This window comes from Populus alba, chromosome 19 (genome assembly GCF_005239225.2).
Source record: "Populus alba chromosome 19, ASM523922v2, whole genome shotgun sequence".
NCBI lineage: Eukaryota > Viridiplantae > Streptophyta > Magnoliopsida > Malpighiales > Salicaceae > Populus > Populus alba.
In genome coordinates this window covers 17,217,327-17,228,080 of record NC_133302.1, presented here as the reverse complement: position 1 = coordinate 17,228,080, position 10,754 = coordinate 17,217,327, and positions in this window count along the sequence as shown.

Sequence of the window (10,754 nt, the reverse complement as noted above, 5' to 3'; positions counted from 1 at the left end):
AAGAGAGAGATGTTAACCGCGCTTTAATCAGGTTAACCCGTCAACCTTGGATTCGTGTCGTGAAAGTTTGATACTAAAATAGAAAAAAAATTGAGACGGGGTTAACCATAATTAAGCTGAGGCTAACATCAAATCGCGGGATCAGTATTCTATGAAAGGTTTAATAATTAAATAAATAGAAAATATGAAAATGAACATTAATAAAAAAAAAATTAGAAAAAAAAAAACAGCTAAGAGTAGTGTAAAACTGTTTCATAAAAGGCATCGGCTGAAAACTACAGTGCTTTCCCGCGTCTTTGTATTGTTAATAACTATGTGCGAAAAGATTGAATTATGAGTTCTTCACAACTCAATAGAACAAAACATATACAATAAGAGACTAAGTTATAATGTGATTGATTTATGAAGGTCCATGATGATAATGAATATAACTTAGCACCAATAACACTATATAATATATGTTACAAAGTTATGTCATTCTTATTAAGAGTGCTAAAAATTAAGAAAAATCAGATTATAAAATGAAAAGGGTGAAAGAAAAGTGTTCACCATCCAAGGTAACAAGTAATCATAATATAATATGGCGTGATAACAATAAATTAGTATTTTGGGGTTTAGATATTTTAATGATAATTTAATTTCGCATCATTGGCAGCAGACAGGATTTTCAGGCATCAACTCCCAGCTTTCCTCAATCGAGTTACTCTCTTAACAACAATGCGTAAGTCTGTAGGCAAGCAGAGCCCGACACAAGGAACGTGGGCAGAAGAAAACTTGGATTGATAAGGACTTGACGGCACCTCGGCTCATGAAGGACCAACACTTTTTTTTTATTATTATTAATGTTAGTATTCGGTATCAACTTGTATATACCGCTCGATTATCTTTATGGATCTTGAAATTAAGCGATCATATAAGCTTTTTAATGACCTGGAGATTTATGAACCCGAACTAATAACTCTAAAAAATATAAATTAAAATCTGGCCAGTTAAACTACGCTTGTTAAATTATTTACCCATACTTTGATTGACTTGTTCCGGTGGTTGTTACGGATACTAATTAATCGCATAGTCTTCTCAGTCTCTTCGTCGAAGTTGGCCGGCTCCATTATGGAAATTGGCGAGTCTCTTCAACTCTCACATTGACACTTTTTGCGTATAGGTCTTTTTCAGTGGAAATATGGAAGGGAGAGGAATTATTGATGAACTGGAAATTAAAGCGATACACCCACAAGTGTGGTCTCACGCGTCAATTATCAATATCTTCCATTGAATAATATTGAATTAGTGTGATTTTCAAGTGTTTGGGCTGAGAAGTAAGGAAGGTTTGATACTTTCGAGATTAAAGTTTATTTCACAGGTAGATCTTTGCTTTTTATACCTCATATTATTTTACTTTCATTGTCATTAGGTCATAAGAAAGACTATATTACACAGGTGGGAGCAAGGACCCTGACCCCTAAGTTTCACAAGTGTAAAAGAATACTTCCGTATTAGCACGAAGACCAGAGATGCGTATAGCTTTGCTGCTGATGGCTCGCACTTTCAATGATAACACAAATTCAATATACTTGATGCAGGGTCCGTCTTCTCCTTCACGCTCTCCAATGGCCGATAATAGAGGAAATTCATCTATCACCATCTTTCTTTGTCAAAAGACTGGATCGTCAAATATTTCTTCCTTTTCCGGTTTTGTATAGAAACACAGCATCGAGAGAGCAATAATCTTCATTACAACTAGCTTACTGTTTTTGCAATCTCCCATTCCAGATGTCTGTGCTGAAACAAAGATTTCTTCTTTAAACAGAATTGTCAAAAGTCTTATGCCTTCAAGAAACCTCATTCTCATGCATCTCTCATTCGTGAAAAGTCATAGCATATTGGTTCAATGAATTTCCATCATTTCATTAGATGAATTTCGATAGCATATTGGTTTCAATTGAATTACCCACTCTACCATCCAATGAATTTCCATCATTTCATTAGAAAATTCAAAACCCAAAGAACACCGATAATTTTAGTCTATTGGGTGCTTCGTGAAACTTTCATTGTGGAATCTTTTATAAAATTGCCCCTCTCATTCCCATGCAAAGAACACGATAGCAGCAAGACCACTCTACCAACCAATGTTAATTTCCAACTTGATCGTTGCATTTTCCTAATTGAAATGAAATTTCCATTAGAAAATTCAAACCCAAAGAACACGAAACAGTATATCCATTAATACTAAATTTGGAGTAAAGAACACGTACTCATATAGTAGAGCGGGCCCATGTGCTTCAATTTGCTTGTCTGTCTGTGACCTTTTTTGAACGGAATGTAGAATCAATAAATGAAAAACATATTTAGGATATTTCGAATGTAGTTTAAATGTTTTATTTATATATAAAAAAAAAACATTAATTAATATTTTCTGTTTAGAATACTTCAAGGGTAATTAAAATATTTTTTTATAACAAATAAAAAAAGTATAAAAAACAAATTAATTAGAATTTTGTTTAGAATTACAGTTCACAAGGATAGTTTAAACAACTTTTTTATAAAAATAGAAAAAAAATTTATAAAAAAAAAGTATTTAGAATACTTCAAGTGTAATTTAAATATTTTTTTTATAAAAATAAAAAATATAATAGTATTTTTATTAACATACTGTATTGATAAAATAGATTTAAATGTTTTTTATATAAAATAAAAATTATATCTGTTCCGTGGATTGAAAGGAAACTTCAGAAAAAATGGTTATTTTTCTGGTAGTTGAACCCTCTGTCATCTATTTGAATGAGTGAGGCATTACTTAGTCATTTGAACCAGACTTTTCATTGGTCTGCAAGTCAGAATGGCATGCTTTTCAGTATGTTCTAGTGTGCTATGGTCAAAGGTGAGTATAACATTGTTACGGTTGATCACCAACAACTTCAATTACTGTTTTCAATTTAAAAAATCTAAAAACAAAGATGGCACCTTTATTTCATAGGAATTGAATTATCATATTCTAAGGGGGGGCATAACTAGAAATTTTCTATTTTATCTGCATTTCTTATTTGTTTTTCAGTCTTTCGGTCTTAAGCAAGATTGTCTCTTTGCGGTCTTAATTGCATTTGGTGAGAGAGAAAATCTTCATAGCAGTTTGGTGGTTGGATGCTCTCAATCATGCAGAACAGAACATGAGGATTCCACAGGTGAGCTGATAAGAAAGATTGAAGAGGCTGTCTCAGGGACTCTAAGCAATTCGAGATCATCAAGAAATTGCATCAACGGTTAGTGATTGTCTAGAATATGCGCAATGAATAAATATATCATTCTATTTCAACTTCTTTGATCATAATAATGTAATTGCTTTTGTATTTTGCCAACTTATACTCCCATTGAACTTCAAAGCTAAGTTAGAAAACCTTTGACTGTGTATGCAGTCTTGGTCCGGATATCAATTCTAATTATGGTAGTTTACCAATACTGATCTCACTACTTCAGTTTACGAAGCATTACTGGTCTGAAGTACCACATCCAGACTCATTTAGATCAATTGGAAGCTTCTAGACAAACGTTACTTGATCGAATTTGGAAATTGATCAAACAATGGCGAATACCCAAAGGAAGAGGATATTGAAACGTGTGGGACATTGTCGAATATGCCAAGCTATTGACGATGGTCCCGGCACATGTTTGTTTTCATTGTGAATTGGAGGGAATCATTTCAGGTATGTTAGTCAACTGCCTGTTTACTTTGATGTTTGACTATTTAGTACGTTGAAGAAGGGGGAGAGGGGATTCACTGTGATCACATTTTTATATTTGTTTGAACTATTTAGTACGTTGAAGAAGGGGGAGAGGATATTTTTGGTCTTAACAAATTACATGGAGGCATTATTACATCTGCTGAAGAGGCAGTGAATCTGCAAAAAAGGAACTCTGAGAGAAAATCGTTACTACTGGAATTTAGACGCGCCAAAGAAAAATTTACTGCCATCTAGTGATTTTAATGAAGAATCGAAGAAAAGAAAGGACTGGAGAAACAGTGATGGTAAGTTTTCCTTACCTCAATAGGTCAAACTAAACCATCTTTCATCTACCAGATGTTTAATTTCTGGAGATTCCCTCATGGCCATCGTCAATGGACATGGTTGTCAGACTGAATGGCTGTTCTTATGTGAACTAGCCTATGAATCTTACTCCAGCATATATGGCTGTATATTTTTTAAGATTCTTATCACTTGATTGGAGCTTGCAAAGCACAAGTCAACAGATAGGCGGCTCATCTCATTTTAGCAATGCCAAATTTTAATCACCAGTGGTGGTGAGCTAGATTGTTTTTAGACGCCCCTCTTTATAATCCTTGGGGCGCAGCACATGCAGGGAGGGGCAGTAGCTTAAGAATTAAACTTACCGAGTGAAACTCTGTCCTAAGTATTGTAAAAGTCATCAAATATTTGTTTTTTGTCATCTATCAGGTCACTTTCATGATGCCTAATCAGTCCCTCATAATTGTTGAAATGAGTAATGGGCAGTGGAATCCAGCAACTGATCTTTGTGGCCAGTCTGTCTTTATTACAAAGTCCAACCCAGAGCTTTAAGTTAATGGATGGAAAGGATATTCTAGTACATTCCACGCTCCTAATCACAATATTTACTAAAACTGATGCTCACAAATGGGCTGCAGAATCATGTCATATATAGTGGACATATGGGGTTCATATATGGGGCAACTGATGTTCTTTTTTTCTTTTTTACTTTTTGTTGTGGAAACTTCTACACTAGGACGGTAATTGAATGAGCAAATCATTATTAATATTTGAATGCAAGCATTTTTTTATATTTAAAGTAATTGACATATTTAAACTGGCACTCTTTCTATTTCATCTAGGGAATGAGGAAGGAGTATGGACATGCAAGGTCCTTGGCAGTTGCCCAAGCTCAACTTCTTTGTGCTCATGATGAACTTAAGATGGCAACAATGTTGGTGGGAGAAACCACTGGTAGTGGCTTTGAAACACTCAGAGGGGATAAAACACAAAGTTTTATTACAAAAACACAAAGCTTACAACAACACAAAAGCTTAATACACGCCCTCTCTCTCTATATCTAGTGTTTCCCTCTAAACTCTCCACACTAAATAACATAAGCTTAGCAGCCTATTTATACACAAATTGAGAATACGAAAAATCAAAGTTTCAGGTGTGAAGGCGGCTAGCGGCATGCGGCTAGGCGGTGGCAACTGGTGGCTGGCGGCTGGTCGGTGACAGCTGATGGTTGGCTAGGCGGTGGTTGCCTTCCTTGACCTTCTAGATTCAGTTTAAGTTCAACAAATCTCCCCTTTAAACTCAATCAAGGGATTTCATGCCAAGCATTAATTTTAGTCTGATAAATACTTCTCCCTTCAATGGCTTCTCTCTGATTGTAGCCTTTAGCCACTAATCTGGCTTTATATCTTTGCACTTCTCCTTTTGCATTCTTCTTCGTCTTGTAGACCCCCATTTGACACCTATTCGTCTTGTAGACCCATTTGAACACTATTGATTTCTTGTTTTTTTGGTAGATAAAGTCAGCTTCCAGGTATCATTCTTCTCAATGACATGTATTTCTTCATCCATTGCTTTTATCCACTTCTCTTCTGTGACAGCTTCATTGAAGCTTAATGGGTCACTATCTGTAAAGAAACAAAATAAATTTGTATCTTCCATGACTTGAGTGGCATCGTACAGCTCTTCAAGATTTCTCATCCTTCTTGGTCCTTCTGATGAGGATGCTGATGGTGGTGTTGATGATGATGATTCTAGTGTGTTCCTCCTGTTGAATACAGGGAATCTGTGTACCGGACTTTGTGGTTCAGCTGCTGGCACAATCGGTTCTTCTACAAGTACTATTGGTACTTCTTCACCTTCAAGGATCAAATCAGTGTTGATCCATTTGACTGCTTCTTGATCATCATTCCATTCCCAAGATTTATCTTCTTCAAAGATAACATCTCTAATCATAATTACCTTCTTCGTGATGGGATTATACAGCTTGTATCCCATCCTTCTTTCACCATATCCGACAAAGATGCATTTCTCGCTTTTATCATCGAGCTTTGTCCTTCTTGCATCTGAGATCTTTGCATATGCCACACAACCAAAGACTCGTAGATGAGCAACACTTGGTTTGTGACCATTCCATGCTTCTTCCGGAGTGACACCTTGCAAACTTCTAGTTGGGCAACGATTCAGTAGATACACTGCACATGATACAGCTTCAGCCCAGTATTGCTTGGGCAACTTCTTTGCTTTGAGCAGACTTCTGGCCATGTCAAGAATCGTTCGATTCTTCCTCTCAGCTACACCATTTAGCTGTGGTGTATAAGCTGGTGTTGTCTGATGTCTGATGCCTTGTTGTATACAAAAGGCTTCAAAATCATTTGCTGTATATTCTTCACCTTGATCAGATCTCACGGTTCTGATCTTATAGCCACTTTCCTTCTCCACAATTGCTTTAAAATCTTTAAAACAATTGAATACTTCTGACTTCCAGTATATCCACGTCTTTCTGCTAAAATCGTCAATAAAAGTGAGGAAGTACCTATTTTGTCTAGTCGACATAGGCTTTATTGGGCCACACACATCTGTGTGCACTAACTCTAGTGGCCTCTTTGCTTTCCAGTTGACTTCTTTGGCAAAACTGGATCTGTGATGTTTGCTGAGGACACAACTCTCACAGACTTCATCTGGATGATCAATGTGAGGCATACCTTTGACCATCTTCTTGTTTGCTAGCATCTTCAGACTCGTGAAATTCAGATGTCCAAGCCTCAGGTGCCAAAGTCATTCTTCACTGTTGGTGATGGCACCCAAACACCTTGCTGCATCATACTGGATGTTCAAAGAAAATGTCATAACCTAATTTTTTGACCATTTTTATTTTAATTATTATTATTATTTTATTTTACTAAAAAGGATAAAAAAATGATGATAAAAAAATAATAATGATGAAAAACAAGAGTAAAGTGAAATAAATGAAGAATGAATTAAAATTTGGGTTAAGGGCAACATGATCAGAAGTTTTGGGGTTTAATTAAACTTTGGAATTAATCTAATTAAGCTCAGAATTAATTTTAATTAATCAAATTAAGGGTTTTATTGGAGAATTGATAAGTTTTGAGATTTAATTAAGCTTGAAATTAATTTAATTCATCCAATCAAGGATTTAATTGGAGAATTGATAAGTTTTGAGACTTAATTAAGCTTGGAATTAATTTAATTAATCCAATTAGGGGCTTAATTGGAGAATTGATAAATTTTAGATTTAATTGGACTTTGGAATTAATGAAATTAATGAAATCAGGGACTTAATTGAAGAAATAGCAAAGTTTGGATTTTAATTGGGGCATGATTGCAACAAATTAAAATCCAAGGACCAATGTGTAAATAGCGTTGAAATGCAGGGGTTCAATTGAAATTTACCCAAGGACTGGACTGCAAACTTTCAAAACATCAAGGACCAAAACGCAAAAATCCTCAACACTGTTCATCTTCTTCACCCGAAAAAATGACAACGACTGTCTTTACTCCTGCATTAAAACAGAGGCACGATCGACCGATGGCATGCCAAGGGGGGATAAAAACCAAAGAAGAAGGAATGTTTAGGGAGGCTGGAAAGGAGGAAGAAAACTGGGGATAGAAAGGGGGGAAAACAGTGGGATTTTGGACGAGAAACCAAGAAAAAACTTCAGCTAAACCCAGACAAAAAACCAGAGGAGAAAATCAGAGAAAAGAAGAGAGAAAAGCAGAGCACAAATACCAAGCAATAATACACAAAGAGACGGGGAGAAAAAAAACGAACCCCGAACAAAGGTGGAAACAAATACCAGAGGCTAAAAATCCCATACGGAAAAACCCAGTAGACAGGGGGGGAAGCTAAGCCCGGGCGCGAAAGAACCAGAAAGGGAAGACACAGAAAACAAAGGGGCAGGAAACAGAGCAAAAACACAAGACAAAACCCAAACCCAGATTTGAAGGGAGAAGCCAGCACCGTCTGCAGTTCTTCATCGCAAGGACCGAAAAAGCAGGGAAAAGCAAAGAAAAAAGGAATAACGGCCATAAAAGGCAGGAGGAGACAAGCAGAAGGGAAGAAGCTAAGTAGAGGAAAGCCAGCGTGATCAGAGCCATTGTTGCTGCTGCCTTCGGTGTATCCAGAGCCAGGTAAGTAAACTTCTCTTTCACCGCCTTTCATTTTAATTCACTTCCTACTGTACATTCTCATTTAATTCCTTTATCTGATAATGCACGCGTGATTTAGTTCACGCGTGCTTCATGTTGTGGCCCAGCCGGGCCACTGGCTTGGGCCAGTGGCCGGGCCGGGCTGGCTGGGTCCAGCCCAGCCCATGTGGGCTGCGCTGCGCCCAGCCAAAAAATAATAATAAAAAACAAAAAAATAAAAAATAAAAAATATAAAAAATGTGTATGCATGAATAAAAATAATGTAAATTTATTGGTTTATTCATTGACGCCAGAGTCGGGAATAACATACCGGTTTAAATTTATATTATTTTTATTTGTTGTATTTTTATTTTATTTTAGCTAGAAAAATAAAAAATATATGCATGCGTAAAAATAAATTTATTTTTATTTATTTATTCACTGCCGCTAGAGTAGGGAATAAAAAACATTAATCTAATTTTCTTTTTCGTAGCTATGAATTTTTACCAATGCTAGAGTTGAAATTATTCATGCTCGAATATTCACTGGCGCCAGAGTCAGGAATATTATAAACAAATCATCATAGCATAAACTAATAAACATTTAGCAATTTAAGACAAAACCAACAATGCAGTCTGCCTTAGGCAGAACATTTAAGGGGTGATAATATCTTCCCTTTTACGTAACCAATCCCGAGTCATAGAATCTATGTTGACCAGTTAGGGTTCCTAGTGACTATAATACTAGGTGGCGACTCCTCAAACGAGACATTTTCCCCTAAAAGAACCGGATGCCAGAAATCTGTTCTTTTTCCACCAATAATTCAAGAGAATAATTTTTTAAGGCCGCCGCGATGTCGGGTGCGACAGAAAATATCCTATTCTTGGACATTTTCACATAGGCAATTAATATCCCATTGTAGTCTCTAATTGTCAGATGACAATTCTTCGTGCAAAGAGTATAACCTCTCTCCATAAGTTGACCTATGTTGATCAAGTTCTGCTTTATGTTTGGGACATAATAAACATCGGCGATGTAGCTGTGATCGACATTCTTCAACTTGATTGGGATGTTGCATTTACCTTTGAATGGAACTTTTGAGGTATCTCCAAAAGTAACTAGACCTTGAATGGTCTCATCTAGATCACCAAATAACTCTCGGTGGCCGTATATGTGATTGCTGGCTCTAGTATCTAGATACCATATATTCTCCTGTTTCTCACCAACTTCTTGTTGGATAAGTAATGCAGCTACTTCTCTGTCATCCTTCTCTGCATAGTTGGCTTGCTCACGTATCTCTAACGGGGCTTTCCTTCGACATTCAGTGCTATAGTGCCCAAATTGATTACAACTATAACATTGGATATTCCTCTTGTCACGGTTATTGTAACCGCCTCCTCTTCCTCTAGGAGTGAATGCTTGTTGTCCTCGACCTCCTCTGGTGGTGTTTCTACCACCTCTTCCTCTAAAGCCTGTATTCCAAGATCCTCTTCCTTGGAATCTCTAAAATCCTCCTCTGGATTGTTGACTTCCTACTTGAGTGGTATATCCACTTGTAGAAGTCTCCCCTTGCTCATATATGTCCATGAGAGACAACTTTGCTTGTAAGGCATGCTCAATGGCCTTATCTCCATTTCTCTTTACAATCTTTTGCTCATGAGCTTGCAAAGAACTCATAACTTCATCCACTGTCAACTTGTCCACTTCTTTGGACTCTTCAATGGCGACAACAACAAAATCAAATTTTGGACCTAGGGATCTCAAAATTTTCTCAATAATTCGAGAATCTGTGATGGCTTCTCCATTTCTCCTTATCTGATTGACTATCACCATAATTCTTGTGTGATAATCAGAAATAGATTCTGAGGACTTCATTTGCAATAATTCAAATTCACCTCGTAAAGATTGAAGACAAATCTTTTTGATTTTGTCAGCACCTCTGTATTTTTATTGGAGAGCCTCCCATATGTCTTTTGATGTTTCAGCGGAAGCAATGATCTCGAACGTGTCTTCATCAAGACCTTGATAGATGATGGTCTTTGCTTTGTTGTCTTTTTTTCTGTTGACTTTCAGGGCTTGCTTGTGTGCCTCATTTAGAGCATCTTCTGCTTCTTTGGACTCTGGTTCATCATAACCATGTTGTACAATATCTAAACACTCTTGTGAACCAAGGAATGCCTTCAATCTGATGCACCAACTATCATAGTTGTCTTTGGTCAGCTTCAGGATGAGTGTTTGTGTACTTTTTGTAGTCATTTTGCTCTTTGAATGACTATATCACCTTCTGGGAGCTGAATTTGGCAAAACAGACACTGTAGATCGATCCGGAATGGTCCAAATAGTAGGGAATCAGTCTGACTTTGTTGAAATCAGGTCAAAAAATGGGTGAACCGGTCAAAAAACCGATTCTGTACGGCGGGCGATTCGCTGGGGTTGAACCGGGAATATTATGTAGGCTCGGCTGCGGCTGGAATGCGACTCGGCTCGGCACGGTGTAGGGCTCGGCTTGTGGCTCAGCGCGGCTGGATATCAGCTCGGCTTACGGCTCAGCTTAGACGGCTCAAATATGGCGCGAGTGTGGCTCAG